This window comes from Rousettus aegyptiacus, unplaced genomic scaffold, assembly GCF_014176215.1.
Source record: "Rousettus aegyptiacus isolate mRouAeg1 unplaced genomic scaffold, mRouAeg1.p scaffold_m13_p_15, whole genome shotgun sequence".
Taxonomy (NCBI): domain Eukaryota; kingdom Metazoa; phylum Chordata; class Mammalia; order Chiroptera; family Pteropodidae; genus Rousettus; species Rousettus aegyptiacus.
In genome coordinates, this window is record NW_023416290.1 from 59829921 (window position 1) to 59846151 (window position 16231).

Below are 16231 nucleotides of genomic sequence, written 5' to 3' on the forward strand. Positions count from 1 at the left end.
TCTGTCCTCGGGGCCTGTCAGCCTGGCCGCCCTCATCCATCGGGAGCGCCGGCAGGATGTGAAGACAGCGGTCACGCCCAGGGTCCATCTCCCGCGCCCTCTGGTTCTTTTCGAAGCGCCCAGTTCCTTCGGCTGGTTGAGGGGTTTGTGGACTTGCCTTAGCAGTGGACAGTGCTGTCCTCACCCCGGGCCACGCCGGCGTCCATCGCCCCTCCCCTAGGCCGCTCCAAGAACCCAGACCTCGCCTCCAGGGTTCCTCCCCCAGCCATGGACCAGAGACGTCTGCTAGAGTCGTAAGTTAGATGCCCCTCGCTTGCTTCCCCAAACCGTTCCCCTTGCTCATTCCCTTCCAGAGTCTCTGCCTCAGGGACGAGTCCCCATCGCCCGTCCAACCCAGCACCTCGGACAGCTCCAGGCACACGCCGCGCCCAAGTCCGCGCCCCGAGCCGGCCCCCCGGGCCGGTCCTCCCGGCCAGTACCCCGAGCCACTTCCCCGAGCCGCCCCGAGGACGGCCCCCCGAGCCGCTCCCCGGGACGGGTCCTCCAGCGGGTCCTCTGAGCTTCCCAGAGCGCCCGGAAGTGCCGGGGCGCGGGGCGGGGCTTGCGGTGGGCGCGGCGCGCGCTTCCGGCTCCGGCTCTGGCTCCGGCTCCGTCCGGGGCTGGCGGTCGGCACGACGTCGCGCCTCGGCTCGGGCCTTCCCTTCCGCCGTCCCCTCGCCACCAGGCCACGCCCGTCGTCCGTCCTCCCGCCCCCCAGCGCCCAGCCCAGGGGTCCCCGCGCGTGCGGACCGAGGGCGAAGACCGCGCCCGCCCCCCGCGCCCCAGGGTCCCTGCGCAGCCAGTCTGGGACGCATCGGCCGTGACACGTTCCCAGGCCGTGCCGAAAGTTTCCGAAAGAGTCGAAAATCCCTGGCGAGGCGGACTTAAGCTTTGTGAGCTCGTCCCGGAATGCCGGGGCGGACTGGGGAGCGCCCGGGGGCCCGGCACGCCCCGCCCCGCCCCGCCGGCATGCGTTTTCCTTAAACAGTGTTTGGGAGTTTATTTTCATTGTAAGAGTCATTCATCCTGTTTAAAGATTTGGAAAATGTTGGAAAAATAGCCCCCCCCCCCAATAAAAAATCACCACCGGCAAGGGCAGGGGGTTTCCGCGTATTTCGGCCGGTCTTTTAGGCTCCGCTGGGTGGTTTCAGTCCTTGCTGTTTAAACAGATTGACTCAGCGCCTAACGTCACCCCTAAAATAACATTCGTGGCCTGCGGTCTCGGTTGTGCCGTGGGCGGCATCTTAGTAAATCCCCCCAGGCATGAGGGGTGCCCGCGTCCCGGATGTACAGGTGGGAAACTGAGGCTCAGCAGGTCTCACCAGAGCCGCGGTCTGAACCCACGTCCGGGGAGCGGAGGCCGGCGCTCGGTCACCATGCCGTCCGCCTCCGCCCCCGCAGCCATCGGTGGACGAGACGGCCCCCCAAACTAGTCCCCCCTGTGCCCGGCCCCAGCGGCACCATCCGCTCACTCAGCAGTCGGCGCCCCCAGGCGGCCTCTGCCTGCGCTTCGCTGTCCGGCCCGGTTGGGGCTTCGGACAAATGGATCCGCAACATGCGCGCTTGGCTCTGCGCGGATTCCAGGTTCATCCCGGGACATTCTGCCGCTGTAGTTGGTCCTTTCTCTGCGGCGTCCCCTTCTGTGCTCTTGCGGTCCCTCCCGTGGCCCTCTTCAGAAGAGCCACCTAGAAGTACCCCGCTGGGGTCCTCTGCCTTCCTCGTCACCCTGCAGGTCTGAAATGCTGCCAGACTCCCGCCTCGCCTCCGGGGGTCTCCCTCCGCCCGCAGGCCCCCATGGCACGCTGGGTCCCCGCCTCTCCTGCGGCCCAGCCTCAAGCCTGGGAGCCCCATCCACCACTCAGGCCCAGCGCCCCGTCTCCTGGCCGTCCAGCCGGGACCTGCTGAAGGGGGGCCTTAGTCTTGTTTTTCTTATGTAGCTTTGACTGGAGTCGTGGCTTATTTTTAGGAAAAGCAGGCAAATTCTCAGTGCGGTCGGAATGTAGCTTCGTCACATCGGTGCAATGGGGCAGGAGACAGACACCTGGCGCTGTTGGTGTGTCTTTCCCACACGTGCAGGATGCAGAGGCGCCTGGTCCACGGCCCCCCAGAGCGTTGCCAGATGTGGCCCTGGGAGCGGACTCTTAGGACACATGTTGTCACCAGCCTGGTATAGCAGCTGGGTGGGGCCCACACCTCCTGAGCTCCTCTTCAAGCTCCCAAAAGCCCTCCATGAGGCTTTTCTGTGACATGGGTCAAACTCCTCAGTGTTCCGATCGCTGAGACTTAGGTGCGGGACTGAGGGTGTCGGAGGCCTGCGTCTCTAGGCCTTCCCCAGGCCCCTGACGCTGCCAGTCACCAGCCCCGCCCGGCCTCCTTCACCCCCATTCCCCGAACGTGTCCACGCCCCTTCCCATTTTTCCCTCGCCACTGACTTAACTGCGATGTTCCCTGCCCCAGGCTGAGTCTGGTGACACTTGCCTCCTCTTTTTGGAGCAGATTGTGGGGCGGGAACACCTGGAAGGGCCAGAGCCACGGGCCAGGTGGCTGGCAGGTCCAGCAGAAGCGTTGGGGCCAGTGGGCTGCCACAAGACCTGCAGGAACCAGGGGACATCAGGGAGGAGGCACTGTGACCACAGGCTGGAAGCAAAGCCAGCCTGGTCCCCCAGGGAGGGCTGTGCAGGCAGGAGCCCCAGTAGCTGCGAGCCCCCTGAGGGCCTCTCGGAATTGGCAGGTGGGAGGCCAATGGCCCAGCGGCTGGGGGAGGGGGGTGGCGCAGACCCTCCCCTGCATGTGCACCTGGTCTGGCACTGGCGGCCACGGACCTCAAGACACCTGAAGACCACCCATGCCCTGGAGGGCGGTGGGAATCGCTGCAGACCCCCTGTGGCTCTTGGGGAGGGAGCTTGACTATCCAGCAGGTGGTGGCCCAGAAGTCTCCACGCAGCTAGGCCTGCGCGTTAGGAGCTTCTCTTGCGGGAAGAGCAGTCTCCGAGACCCATGTTACCGGCTGGGATGTCGAGGGAAATCTGTTTCTACTTTTAGGTCATCCTCTTTAAATGTTTTTATCTTCACGTGTTTTTTATAATTCGTTGTAAATAAGGCGGTATGTGATGAGTGTAGAGAAGCCTGCCCGCCAGGCGCAGAGGGCGGGCCGTGGGTGGTGGGAGAGGCCACAGTGTCCAAAGGAAGCCACGGGGCTACTCCAGCCTTCTGCCCCTAAGGCGGGCAGTCCGGGGTCCCGTGCGCAGTGTCCTCTAAGCAGCCAGGCTTTGTGCCTGGGCACGCAACCTGCGGCCCGCATTCCGCCCTCTGCTCCTGCATCCTGAAGCTACTCCTGGGTGCGAAGAGGTAGTGGCTGTTCTGGCGGTGGTAGCCGCGGTGGCAACCCGGGGCCCTTCTGTCCACCGATGACCTGTGTGCACTGCCAGCTGGACCCCGCACCTCTCCCCAGGGGATGGCAGCGGGGCAGCCCCAGCAGCTCACCTGCCGTCCGCTGACCAGCGGTGAGCACTGCGCTCTGTGGTCTCCCGCCACAGACACCCACAGACACGTGTGCCTGTCAGCTATCACGACCTGGCCAAAGGGTGTGCCTTCCCTGTGCACCGCCCCTTCCTCCGAAAACACAGTGTCCCCATTTGCAAAGAAGCCTCTGGCTCAGGGGTATTAGACAGATGATTCACACGGAGCCGCGGGCTAACAGCGAGCTTGCGGGTAGTGGACACCTAGGACTGAAAGGCGAGGATCATGCGGCCACGTGAAGCCACGAGCCAACCAGCAAGACTCTGGTGCCTGCCCCACCCCGCGCGACACCACCGAGCCTCTCAGCTCTGGCCCTCGCCAGCTGAAAGGGGACTACTGCCCTGCCTCGGGGCCCATATAGGGACCGCGGCCCGAGGGGCAGCAGGGCGAGGCTGGCGCGCTCCCTCCCCGCGAGTGGTTTCCTCCTGCTCCTCTGCATCGCGCGGTTTGCTGAGCTGCTGTGGCCTCCACCCCATGCCGCTCCCCTTTCTCCACTAGCACCGACTTCGTCCTTTCGCTCACTCCGCAGTGAGCTCGGTCACCAAACCCAGAGCTACTTCCCGGCCATTATCCCTGCATCTGGCTGCAGGCGATGGAGCCCAGGGGTAACGGGAGATACGCCCAAGGCACGTGCGTGGAAAGTGAAGACTGGCAGAAGGGCGGGGATTCTGGAAGGGGGCGGGATGGCGGACGCGGCTGCTATGAAGGTGATTAAGACAACAGCCGGGAGGGGCTTTGCACCGGAGCTAGGAAACCTGGAAGAATCGCAAAGACAGGAAGGAGCCAGGGTAGCTTCCCGCCCCGCGGCCTCCGAGCAGCCGAGCGCACAGTCCTCCAGTGGCCCAGAGGGTCACCAGAAGTTTCGGTCGCCAGGGAAGCCGAACACACACTCCAGAGGCCCAGAAGGTAGCCGGAAGTCCCGCCCCGCAACCTCCAGGGCAACCGAGCGCACAGTCCTCCGGGGCCCCAAAGCGCCGCCATAAGTTCGCGTTTCGGTCGCCAGCGCAGCCGAGCACGCGGTTCTCCAACGGTCCACAGTGTTGCCGGAAGCACCGCGCCACAATCTCCAAGGCAACCGAGCATTCAGTATTACAGCGGTCTAGAGCGTCACCGGAAATCCCGCCCCACAACCACTGGGGTAGCCAAGCACACAGCCCTCTGGCGGGCTAGAGGGTCGGCGGAAGTCCCGCCCCGCAGCCTCCAGTACAGCTGAGTTTGTAGTTCCTCCCTGTAGTCTAGAGCGTCGCCGGAAGACCCGACCCACAACTTCCAAGGTAGCCGAGTGTGGTCCTACGGCACCCCGGAGCCTCGCTAGGAGTTTCGCGTTGTGGTTTCCAGGGCAGTCAAGCATACAGAGCCCAAAGCTTCGCCGAAAATTCCGCGCAGCAGTTTCCAGGGCAGCCGAGCACGCGGTCCTCCAGCGGCCTAGAGCGCCGCCGGAAGTCCCGCCCCACAGCCTTCGGAACAACTGAGCACGCAGCCCTCTAGTGGTCTGCGCTGGAAGTCCGCCCTGCGACCTCCAGGGCACCCGAGCGCCCAATAATCCAACAGTCTAGAGCATCGCCAAAAATTCATATTGTGTTTCGTCAGGGCTGTCGAGCATACAGTTCTCTAGCGATCCAAAGAATCGCCGAAAATCCCGCGCTGCAACCTCCAGGAAAGCCGAGCACGCAGTCCTCCGGCAGTCTAGAGCGTCGCCGGAAATCTCGCCCCATAACATCTGGGGTAGTCGAGCGCCCGCCGGAACTCTAGAGCCTCGCCGCCGGAAGTCCCTCCCTACGACCTCCAAGACAGCCGAGACAATAGCGTTTTCGCGGCCCAGAGTGTCGCCGGAAGTCCTGCGCTATGGCCTCCCGGACAACTAAGAACCGCACTCCGGCTGTCTAGAGCGTCGCCTGAAGCATTTGCAGGGTTTATGAAGGCGCTTACCGCGCTTCGGGGAGGGCAGCGAGGGCTGCGGAAGTTGCGCGTTAGTGATGGTCGGCGGCGGTCGGGGCGGCAGCGCTGGGGCTCTGTCGAGCGTCTGTGTTTGTCCTGCGCTCTCACTGAGAAAGAGCCGCAGGTCCGCTGTGGAAAGTGGAAGAGGAGGACGGCACTGCGGTCACGGCCGGCGGACACCCTCCCCGCCACCGCTGTGACGGCCGCCAGGGGTCGCTGCAATCCCAGCTGCTGGCGGGGTTGGCCTTCCTCGTTCTTTATTGAAATTGCACAGTTCCCAAGGTTGTTTCTGTAAACAAGTTGGAGATGAAATTTCCGTGTCGGTGAATGGCCAAGATCCCAGTGTCGGGAGGTTCCCGGGGCTGGGATCCCAGTGTGACTCCCCGGAACAAGTCCCACCCTGGTGCCACCACTTCGTTTTCCATTTTCTTCTTAGTTTTTTCAACCCATGTGTCTCTCCCCTGGTCCTCGTCCCGCACCTGTTCCCTCTCCCTCCCCGCTGTAGCTGGTCCTACGTCCACCATCTGCCCTTCTTCTGGGTTCTCTGCTCGTCTCCTTGTCGCCGCTGGGCCCCCTACTCTCTGGTCCCCAGCCCTGGTCCCCTTCCCTCGGGCCCGCGCTTCCCGCGGCCGGCGTGCACGTGAGCGCCCCGCCCGTCCTGCGGCCGTCTCTGGGGCCGAGCATCTCAGGTCCAGCGCGTCTCCCAGGGCCGTCCTCCTCAAGCCCTCTCGGCCTTTTCTCTCCCAATTTTTTTTCTTTTTTTGTGTTTGCTTTTCACTTTCTCCGTGTCCTCACCCTGGCTGGTGTTTACTCCAGTGCCATCTCCCTCCCCAAGGGTGCTTGGTAGCAAGGCCAGCAGGGCCCCATCCTCAGAGACCACCTCATGTCCACCCAGGGCCAGCTCCACCCATCTCCAGCACCTCTTTGCGGCCTCGGGACCGGTGACCGCGAGTGGGACTGATGCCCTAGGCTCAGGAGGGGCGGCCACCCCCCTGGAGCTCACAGGGATGGGACAGGAACCCCAGAGCACACAGGGCCCTGCAGTGCGGCCTCGCAGTGGCCCCGTACGGGGCCTTCCCCTCAGGGACTGCCCTCAGAGGGGCCAGCTTTCTAGCGCCTCTCACTGAGCTTCGGAAAGTGGCCCGGGGAGGGGGGAACAGGCAGCGCGTGGGCAGCCGTGCCAGGCCCGCCACCGCCGCGAGGGGGCGCCCGAGGCGCACCGTGCTGACGCCATGCCCCGCCCCGCGCCGCCCCTTCCGTCCAGTTGAGCTCCCGCTGGAAGGTCAGCGCCAAGTGCGCTGGCTGCCCGCCTGTCCGCGGGAAAACAGCGCGCGCTCGCCTGGCCTCCCTCCTGGGACGGCTTTTCACGGTTCCTCACCTGCCCTGGCTCGGCGCTCTGTGCAGCCCCAGACACAGGTTCATGCGTAAATCTCCGGCTCGCTTAGGGAGCCTGCCATTTTAAAAACGGGGAGATTCAGAATAATCTTGTTAAGGTCCCTGATCTTTTTAACGGACCCCTTTCTCTCTGAAACGCCTGGGAGGTAGGACCCAGGGCTACGAGCAGGGGAGCGGGGAGCGCCCCACTCCAAGCGGTCGGTGGAAGCTTCGAAAGCATCCCCGGCCGTCTCCCGCCTACAGGAGACCTCCTGGGCCACACACCAGCTCCCTGTCCCCCGCCAGGCCCACCTCTGCTCCCCTCCAATACAGCTGCCCAGAAACCATCAATTTAGAAAAACGGTCTTCAAAAGTAACTTTTAAGGAAGTAATCAGAATGAGAAATATATTCGGGAGCAACGCCCAAACTGAGAGAAGACCGGACCTACCTGGCCTGAGCGGGCATGGCGCAGAGTGCCACCTCGGCCGCCAGTCAAACACGCACATGGAAATCGGTGAGCGGGGTGTGACGCGCCTCAGAGAAAAGATGATTAAATTCTGTATTCCAAGGCCGGGTGCTTCAGTTAAAAATGCAAACGACCTTTTAAAACACAGTACGTTTGTTAATCAATGTCGCCCAATGATTTTTAATAAAAACAAAAATATAGCAACATAGCTCAAACCACCTGATTCTGACTCAGTCCCATTCACTGTGAACTGAGGCGCAAATCTTACCATCGAGCCCCGGATTCACTCACAGTGCCACGTTTTTCAAAAGCAAAGGCTCCCTGAGTTTTTTCCCTCAGGTTTTTCTTTGTTCTGCGGGACAAAGGGAGCTCTTTACACTACCACCCAACACAGGGAAGCGGCAGAAAGCTGACCGGAGGGGTGACGAGAGGTCGGGGCAACCGTGCACCTAACGCCCTCCGCCCTCTGCACTGCGCTTGGTCCGTGTGGCCGCGCTGGCTGCTGTCACGTTTACAGTGACTTCTGACAAGATCATTTATTTAAAACAAAACCCAACCACAAAAGGACAGATGCCAGCCGCAGGTGGGCCAGGCCGCAGGACGGGAGCCTCACCTCTCCGTGCTCACACGCACGTGCAAGATGACTTCCTGCCACGGACAGCGGCTCCATTCCCGGCCACGCCGCAGCCCGCCCGGGGTCTCAACGTCCGCTTCAGCGGAGAAAGACGGGGTTAAAACAAGGAGCGCGGGTCCCGTTGCCACTGCGGAGGCCAGGCTGGAGGACAGAAGGCGACGTCCCGGGCGCCCTGCACCCCCACTTGCCTCCTCCGCAGAGGAAAGGGGCCGAGGACAGCCCGGGGGATAACGAGACCGTCCTGGCCCGGAGTTGGTTCCACGTGAAGGACGTGCTTTCCTCTTTCAGCTGCAAGTGGCGAGGAAGGGGAGGGGGCACTTCTGCGTCACAGTAAATGGCCACACCTGCCGCTCAGACGCGAAGGGGGCCTCCGCCAGTGCGTCCCGCACGTGGCCCCCGGGACGCCACACGTGACGCTCAGGACGTAAGCAGATCAGGTCCAGGCCGCCCGGACATCCCCGGCCGGTGGTGCCTGGTCCACCGGAACTCGGCGAGAGGGCGGCGGCCGCCACGCTGGGGACCGAGCCCTGCATGACCGAACCCGCCCCTGCCGGAACCGGCCCCGTCCTGCACACAGTGCGCGGGCCGCACGCTTTCTGAAATTCGAAGCGCAGTTTATGCGAACACGAAATGCATGTTTTAAGAGTCATCGGAACGACGTGGAAAGAAAGGACCATGGGTGAAGGAACAGAGACCGGACCCGAAGAAGACAGAGCCCGCGGCGAGGCGCAGAGCAGGACGCAGGCTCGGCCGCCCCGCACCGCCCCTGCCTGCCTGGATCTGGCTCCTTCGCTGTTTCTTCGCGCTTTCTAGCTTCACCTGCTCGGTATTTTTCTCTTCCTTTCATCAAAAAATACTTTCACGTGACTCCCAAAGGACAGGCAGAGCCAACACCGAAGTGACATCTCTGACGGGAAGAAACACAGACGCACCCAAAAGCGGTGAGGTCCCCTCCTCCGCCTCGTCCGGCGGCCGCCAGATCCCCGAGCCCCGTCTGCCCGCACGCGGCCCCCCGGCCCTCGGACTCCGGCCCTTCAGCGCCGTCGTGAGAACTCGCTGGGCCCCAGTGTGCTCAAAAAAATGGGGACGTCGCCATGCTTTTTGCTGTTTTAAGCACTGAGCCAGTAAGGTTTACAGAAAGCCTACGTAGGTTGTCAAATAAGCTGTCACAGACCCCGCTAGCCTGGTGGCCAAGTGCCGGCTGGTCCGTCGCGCGGGCGAGGGTTTCCCTGCAAACGCGACGTGTTCTTCAGCGTGGGGAGAGGAACGTACCGGAAGCACCTCCGGTCGCCTGGGTCTGGGGAAAGGCAGAGATGACCCTGGAGCCGAGTCTCTCCGCTTGCGCAGTCGTTGGCTGGGGGCGGAGCGGACGCCACGTGCACAGGCGCGGCCAGCGGCTGCAGGTGGGCCCGTGCGTGCGAGTGGCCGAGGCTGGTTTCCGGCAGAAGCAGGCCCTTCGTGCAGATGCTTCGGGCGGCGGGCCCGGGGCGCACAGGTAGGGGAGCAGGGAAGCGAGACAGGACAGAACGAGGCCAGCCCCGGGCGCGTTGAAGAGCAGAGTCTGCTGTGGCCTCGGCCCCCTTGGGAGCTTCCGGGAGGAGCGTGGAGCACACCTCCGGAGTGACTCAGCGCCAGTCTCCATCCGCCACTTCCTGTCAGTCATGGCCGGGGCTGCTTCAGGGCCATCGACTCCCTGGAACTTCCAGCCAACCCTGGGCACAGGACAGCACACCTGGGCTCTGAGAAGCGCTCTGGGGCAGGCAGGTCGCAGGTGCCTGCAGGAGGCTCTAGCCAGAGTGCGTGGGAGCAGCCAGTGCCAAGGAGACGGGGGCACTGGCCTGAGGTGCGTGTGCACCGTGCGCGTGTGCATGTGTGTGCGCGCGTGCGTGCGTTGGGGCTGGACACAGGCCGGGCAGGGCGTGGAGGTGCCCGTGCAGGCCCGGGGTGCAGGGGGCGCCGTCAGGCCAGGGAAGAAGACAAGAGCATGCTTCCACTGCATTTTGGAGAGAGGCCTGGGCCTCCGTGGGCAGGACAGCTCTTGGGGCCCGGACGCCTGCGGGGAGCTCGGCTCCTCCGTCCGGTGGGACACGGCGGTGAAGGTGGCCAGCTGAGGAAGGCGGGAGGTGAGGACGGGAGAAGCTGAGGGTGGCACCTACTCGCATGGCTGGTTGGGTGCGACTGTCTCGTGACCTCACGACCCCGTCACAGGACAAGAGATCTGCCCGAGAGTGTGCACTCCGGGGAGACAGGAGGCGTTTACACTCGCGCCTCCTTACCTTCCAGTCCAGTTCTGCGAGTCGTGTTGCCTTTGTTCGAGGCTATTAAAGATGCCATTTCCTGCCTTCCTAACAAATGGGCGTTGGGTAAATAGCTGTTTCCCCGCTTTGGTGAGTGATGGCTAGACAGAGGCTTCTGTCGGGTGGACGGCCTCGCGGCGCGAGCTGCGGAAGCTTTGCATACAGATGGCATCTAATCTCCAGCCGTGCCGCATCCGCTAGAGCCTCGCGGAGGCTGAACTCATTTTACTCAGAACGCCACAGGAACAATAACCAAAAAAGGTGCCACGAAGGCAACATCTATCATACGCTCCTTAAAAACCCCATCGTCAGCATCAGTGACAATGGCATTACCGCTCAGTCACCGAGATTAAAAATTAGTCATACGTGGAAAATAGAAGCGGGTTTTCAGGGAGAAGGAGGCTTCGGTTCCACTGAATAATGCCCCCTTTTTGCTTGGTAAATAAATGATGCATATTTTCCGATGATGCACTTTCGGGGGCAGCTGCGTTTCGGTGGGCCCCGATCTAGAGTAAGAGCCTTTAGGCAGTTGACTGGCTGGGCGAGTGCCAAATACATTTTAGAAATTACGTCCCAGACCACCTGACGGCGAGGTGTTCCGTAGTGACAGCAGAGTTACCTCCATCCAGAATCCGAATCCTCCTGGATTAGGTCGCAAATGAACGAGAGTCCTTGGAATTAATTCTTGTACATGTCACAAGCTATCAGGGAGGCATAATCCTCATCCAGGGACACTCTCACCCGCTGCCAACCCTGGTTCCACCCAGCTCCCCGCCTTCTGAGCCGACGCACACCCGCTGGGCCCCTGCCAGGAAGCCCCGTCCCCAGGCCTTAGCCCGTCCTCCTCCCCGCCGGGGCCTCCGTCAGCCCTCCCAGGCCCGCTCTCAGCGGGGGCCTTCCTTCCCGTGCCACCCGCACCGAGAAACAGTCGCAGGAGCGTCTGTGCCCTCCGCACCCCACACGCGCCTGGCCACGTCCCTGTCCCTCTGCCTTTTCTGTTGCTGTGGTCAGACCTTCGGGCCTCTGCTGGAAGCCCCTGGCCTCCCCGACCACAGGTAGGGGTCCCGCCGGCTCTTCGCGCTCCCTGGCCGAGCTCCCAGACGTGGGTCCACCTCTGACGCCCGTCCACACGGCCCACTGAGACGGCCCCCAGCACGCGCAGCCCCCACACGGGGGTCTGCCCGCGGCCCGTCCCTGCAGAGCGCCCGGCCTTCCCCGGCCCGCGGCGGTCCTTCGGCAGGGGGATGTGCGTGGAAGGCCGCGGTGGAAAACATGTCTGCCCGGGGCCAGCCCAGTCCGCGTGACTGCAGACACCATGCCGGCCGCGGGGCCACCGAGACACCCCTGCCTCAGGCCGCGCCAAGGATGAAACCAGTCCCCCAAAATGGCCGGGAGACCGCCCATGGAGCCAGGCCCCTTCGCCAGCCTGTAAGGACAATAATTTGCCCCCACCATCCTTGGACTTCATCCCCGAAAAGTGCCACTTCCCTGGAAGCCAGCAGACAAGCCACCTCCCGTGCTCAGAGAGGGACTTGTCCCTTCCTCCCTGTGTACTTGCTTGCCACCTCCCTGCCTGGGTAGGTTCTAGAGTGTGATGGGCACTCGGTGCCCTCCCAGCCCCTCCCACCAGGTCCCCTGGGCGAGGCGCCCTGGCAGAGGGGGCTTTAACGAGTTATCTATGTTCCCAAGTGGCTTTTTATCTTGTGCCCACTGCCAGCCCATGCTCTCGGTGGCTCTCCCTTCCCCCAGCCCCAAATGACAGTGGACTCGTCTTCGAATAAGAATAAATATGTGTGTCTGTTCCCTGGGGCCTGCGACGGCGCCGAGCCACCCCGCGGCGTGGGTGGGATTGATGGCCCCGTCCCACCAGCGAGCCGGGCACATCTTTTACCGACTCTGGCTTCCAGTGATGGATGGCTTTCTCACGAACACAAAACTGTTGATCGTATTTACAAACACTTCTCTAGCACCCCTTGGCGACGCTCCCGTGACGGATGGGTCGCCGGCTGTTCCCGCCATGATCGAGGTTCCTGCGGTCCCGCGCCGTGCCACCGCGGCGAGCAGACAGACGCTCCCGGGTCCCAGGCCTGCGGAGCCTGCCTCCCCGGCCCCTCGTGTGCGTGGGAACGGCTCTGTCGCCTGACTGAGACTTGCGGCTGGAAAGGAAGCCTATGTCAGGGCCACCGCTTTTTACCAAGTCACCCAGCACTGAGGCCTGAACCCAGAGACCCTGAACCCGAATTCGTCAGCTCCCCCTGGGAAGAGGCGGTCAGCAAAGCAGCTGAATCAAGGCCTGGTGGGAATGTTCTAGAATCAACTATTTCCTCCCTGTTTCTCTGTCTAGACCACCTCCTCCTGATGGCGTTTTCGGTTCACTTGTGGCACTCCGCATGGCCAGTCCTCACCAGGGCAGAGGTTGGACACTGAGAGTGGACAAGTCGGCAAGTCTGGGGACAGCCAGGTCCTTATCTGGGACTCATAAAGGAGCCCGAGCTTCCTCCCAACCCGGGAGTCTGGACGCTCGCGCCTGCACTGAGCACGTCGGGCCGCGTCTGCAGAATGCCGACCGGGTCCGCCTCCCGCCCGGGGGGCCCGTGCGCCCCTCCAGCCCGGCCGCGTCCGCCTCCCGCCCGGGGCCCGTGTGCCCCTCCAGCCCGGCCGCGTCCGCCTCCCGCCCGGGGCCCGTGTGCCCCTCCGGCCGCTGCCCCTCACCCGCCTTCTCACACCAGCGGTCGCCTCCCTGCCTCACTTCCCATCTGCTCGCTTTGCCTCTAGTTTTTTTTTAACTTCAAACTACAGCATGTTTTTACAGTGCAGCAGTCCACGGAGAAAAGCCACCATTTCCTCAGCCCCCGGGTGCCACACCGAGGGGCGCAGCTGGCCCACCGACTGGTGCTTCTGGGAATTACACAAGCAGGCGCACTAGGAGTTTTCCTCGTGTCTTTCTAAGATACCAACATGGGACTCGCTTTACTCGCTGAGCAGTAACACGCGGATTTCATTCTAGATCACACACAAAACTAATTCTCAAACACTCTCGTTACGACCCAGAGCATGGCAAGGCCATCACAGAATTGTCCAGACCTCTGTTGGGGGACACTGGGGTCGTTGCCCAGGTTTTTGGTTTATTTCATCTTGTATTAATTCTGACATTTTTACTTCAGAAGCCTTGACATCTAAGAGCAGACCCACCGAAGCTGGGGGAATGAATGTTTTGGGGTTTAAGCGCTTCTTCTGGGGGACCGTCCTCGACGGCTTCAGCCCCCGCCCCGTGGACTGCCCACTTTCCCGCGTCCCTGTCAGCACCGTGTGCCATCAGCCTTTCAGAAGTCCGACTGCCCGATGGCTTGCAGAGAGGTCCCGTTGTTCCCGGGCCGGCCTTTCCCTGGCTCCCATTGTGAGAGAGGAGACATCTTCCTGTGGGACACTCTTGGCTGCAAGCGTCAGAAAGCCCGACTCGAAGTGACCGGTGCGGGAAGACTTGTTCTCTCACCAAACGGAAGTCAGAGGAGGGGCAAGGCCTGGGCTCCCCGCCACGCTCGGCCTCGGCCACGGTCAGGTCACAGGCGGGGCCGCTGCGCCGTGCCCGGTGTCTCGAGCATCCGGCAACAGGGGAGACGTGGGCCCCTCCTGCGGGACAATCCGGAGAGTTCCCCGAAGACCGCCCTCTTCCCATTGGCTGAAACCGCACCCTACGCTCATGGGTGTAGATCCGTCACTGGCGAAGGGACCAGGACGAAGGCGACTGCTGTAGACCATGGCGACCCAGTGGCGTTCGGAGCAGGACAGGGACCGTGCAGGTGCGCCCCCGGTCACGGCCATTTCAGCCTCTGGCACCGCACCGCGCCCCCCCACAGTTCAAGCACTCTTTGGTTGAGCGCCGGGGGTCTTCACCTTCTGGCCTGAGACTGGCCAGGGCCGAGGCGCGAGGATGGGTCTGGCCACCAGCAGGGTCTGGCCACCAGCAGGGTCTGCCACGTGTGTGGGGGTGAAATCGACCCCCAGCGAACAGACCGTGGCCTCTCCGCGAGGGTCGGGAGTTTCGGCTCGGAGAGCTGCGTGGGCAACGCTGCCGAGTTCTCTGACAGTTGCGAAGTCTCCCCGGGGTGCGGTTCTCGCTCTTCCTTTCGTGAAGTGGTGTGTTTGCGTTTCACTCCGAGGCGAGTCCCCACGCACAGCGACCCACACGCATTCTCTCTCTGCGGCAGTGCGTGCGCCGGACAAAACGCCCCGCCCTCCGGCAGCCTCGCGCGGCCGCGGCCCGGCTCCGGGCGCCCGGGGCTGGCGTTCTTCCCTCCTCGGTGCTTCGTTCTTCTTCACCTCCCTGGAACTCGGACCGGCCCAGAGGCAGCGTCGTCACTGTACACGTGGGGCCGGAGAACCGGCCCCGATGCCTCTGCGGTCACGCCCGAGCCTCGAGGTCCACCTGGGGGACGGACTCGAGCGGGGGTCTGGGGAAGACAGGGAACAGCTCGCTAGCCCGGCTCAGCCACTGCACCCCAATCTCAGGCAGGAAGAGCCAGACCCCAGCCAGTACGATCTCTTTTTTCCGCTATCGGGCCTCCTGGGGATTCATCGGCCTTTTTTTTTCCCTCACTCAGCTTTCTTGCTATGTGACTGACATTAGCTTTCAATCATTAGTGATTTCCTCCTTTTTCTTTTGATTTGGTTAATTTATGTAATATGTATCTTAGCAAGACTTACCTGAGTTCGCAGAATTTTCTTTGGTTTATTCCCTGCATTTCATATAATGTTATTTATTTCCTAGTTGCTCCTTAGGTCGCACACTGTCTTTTAACTTTAATTCAAACCTCATTTAGACCTATCTTTTCACTTCCAAACGGTTATGTTTTATTTTGGCTGTTTTTCGTTGTCCTCTCTTTAATAAAAAGCAAGCATCGGGATCCCGTCGCTATTGAAGGTGCAGTTTCAAGAGACCCACTTAGCAAAACAGCCGCCTCCCCCGGGGCCCCAGCGGCCCTCCCGGAGGACAGCCCCTTAATGCCTTCGAGTGACTACTCGTTATTGAATTCCGCAGTTCTGAACAACAGGCTTCTGCTTCGGGAATTTTGTTTTCTAATTTAGGCCTCGTGTGTTGACGTAGTCTTAGGAGGATGGAGGCGCAGCGTCTCTCACATCCGCGTCCCCCGCCTTCCTCCCCTGCACCTCTCCCTCCTCCTAACAGAGTCACGCGGTAATTGCCGTGGGGGTCAAGACGCCAGGACGTCTTGGCTACATCATCGCGGCAATGAAACAGCAGCACCGAGCTCGGTCAGGTGGCGCTCTGTTTGCCTTTTGTTTCCCGCGCAGCTTTTTTTGTTCCCTGGAGTTAGCGACCATCTCGTTTTGTCGTTGTTATTGTGGCAGGTGGCCCGGGCAGGCGGAGGAGCTTAGCTTACAGGATTTGGCCGCTCTGGGCAAAGGCAGGATCAGGTGTGCCTGTGGGCGGAGCACCAGCCCAGGGCTCAGCAGCCGGGCCGCCAGGGACGGCGGAAGGCGAGGGGGGTGAGGGTTAGGATGGGCGAGGCTGGAACTTTAGAGCAACGTGATAAAAGATTAGCTTCGGTTGCTGTCCGTGCCCTACACAGAGGGTGTTCTTAGGTGGAGTGAGCCCCACATGAGATCCGAGTGGGTTCCAGAGTCACCGGGCACGTAGAGAAGTTAGGAGGGGACCCGGGTGGAGGCGCATTGCTGGGGCGACCCTGCGCGGAGCGCGGGTTCCGGAAGCGAGCCAGCTCTGCAGGCGGGCTGGTCCTGGGGGCGAGTCGGCTCTACAGGTGGGCTGTGGGAGTTGGAGGATTCCGGAGGCAGCCCGCGGAGGCAGGCCGCCGGACCGTGCAGACCCGCCGGCGTGCGTCTCCGAGCGCAGACGAAATGGGCATTGTTTAAGGACTCGCACGAGCGCTCGCTCGGCAAAACCGTTAAAAACCCCATTGTGAACGTTTTGGGACGAGCTCCTCGGA

At 62.3% G+C, this 16231-nt stretch overlaps 1 long non-coding RNA gene across 2 annotated transcripts; it reads right to left on the reverse strand.

The window, feature by feature from the left end:
- Positions 1-842: 842 nt before the first annotated feature.
- On the reverse strand, positions 843-6846 carry LOC118612028. 2 transcript variants are annotated; one of them, XR_004954690.1, is made up of 2 exons: positions 6292-6846; positions 843-5785 (listed from the first exon to the last, which is right to left on the reverse strand). It is a non-coding gene; the product is annotated as an uncharacterized LOC118612028 (long non-coding RNA). The 2 variants fall into 2 exon arrangements; XR_004954689.1 differs by having other exon boundaries at positions 5976-6846.
- Positions 6847-16231: the final 9385 nt, after the last annotated feature.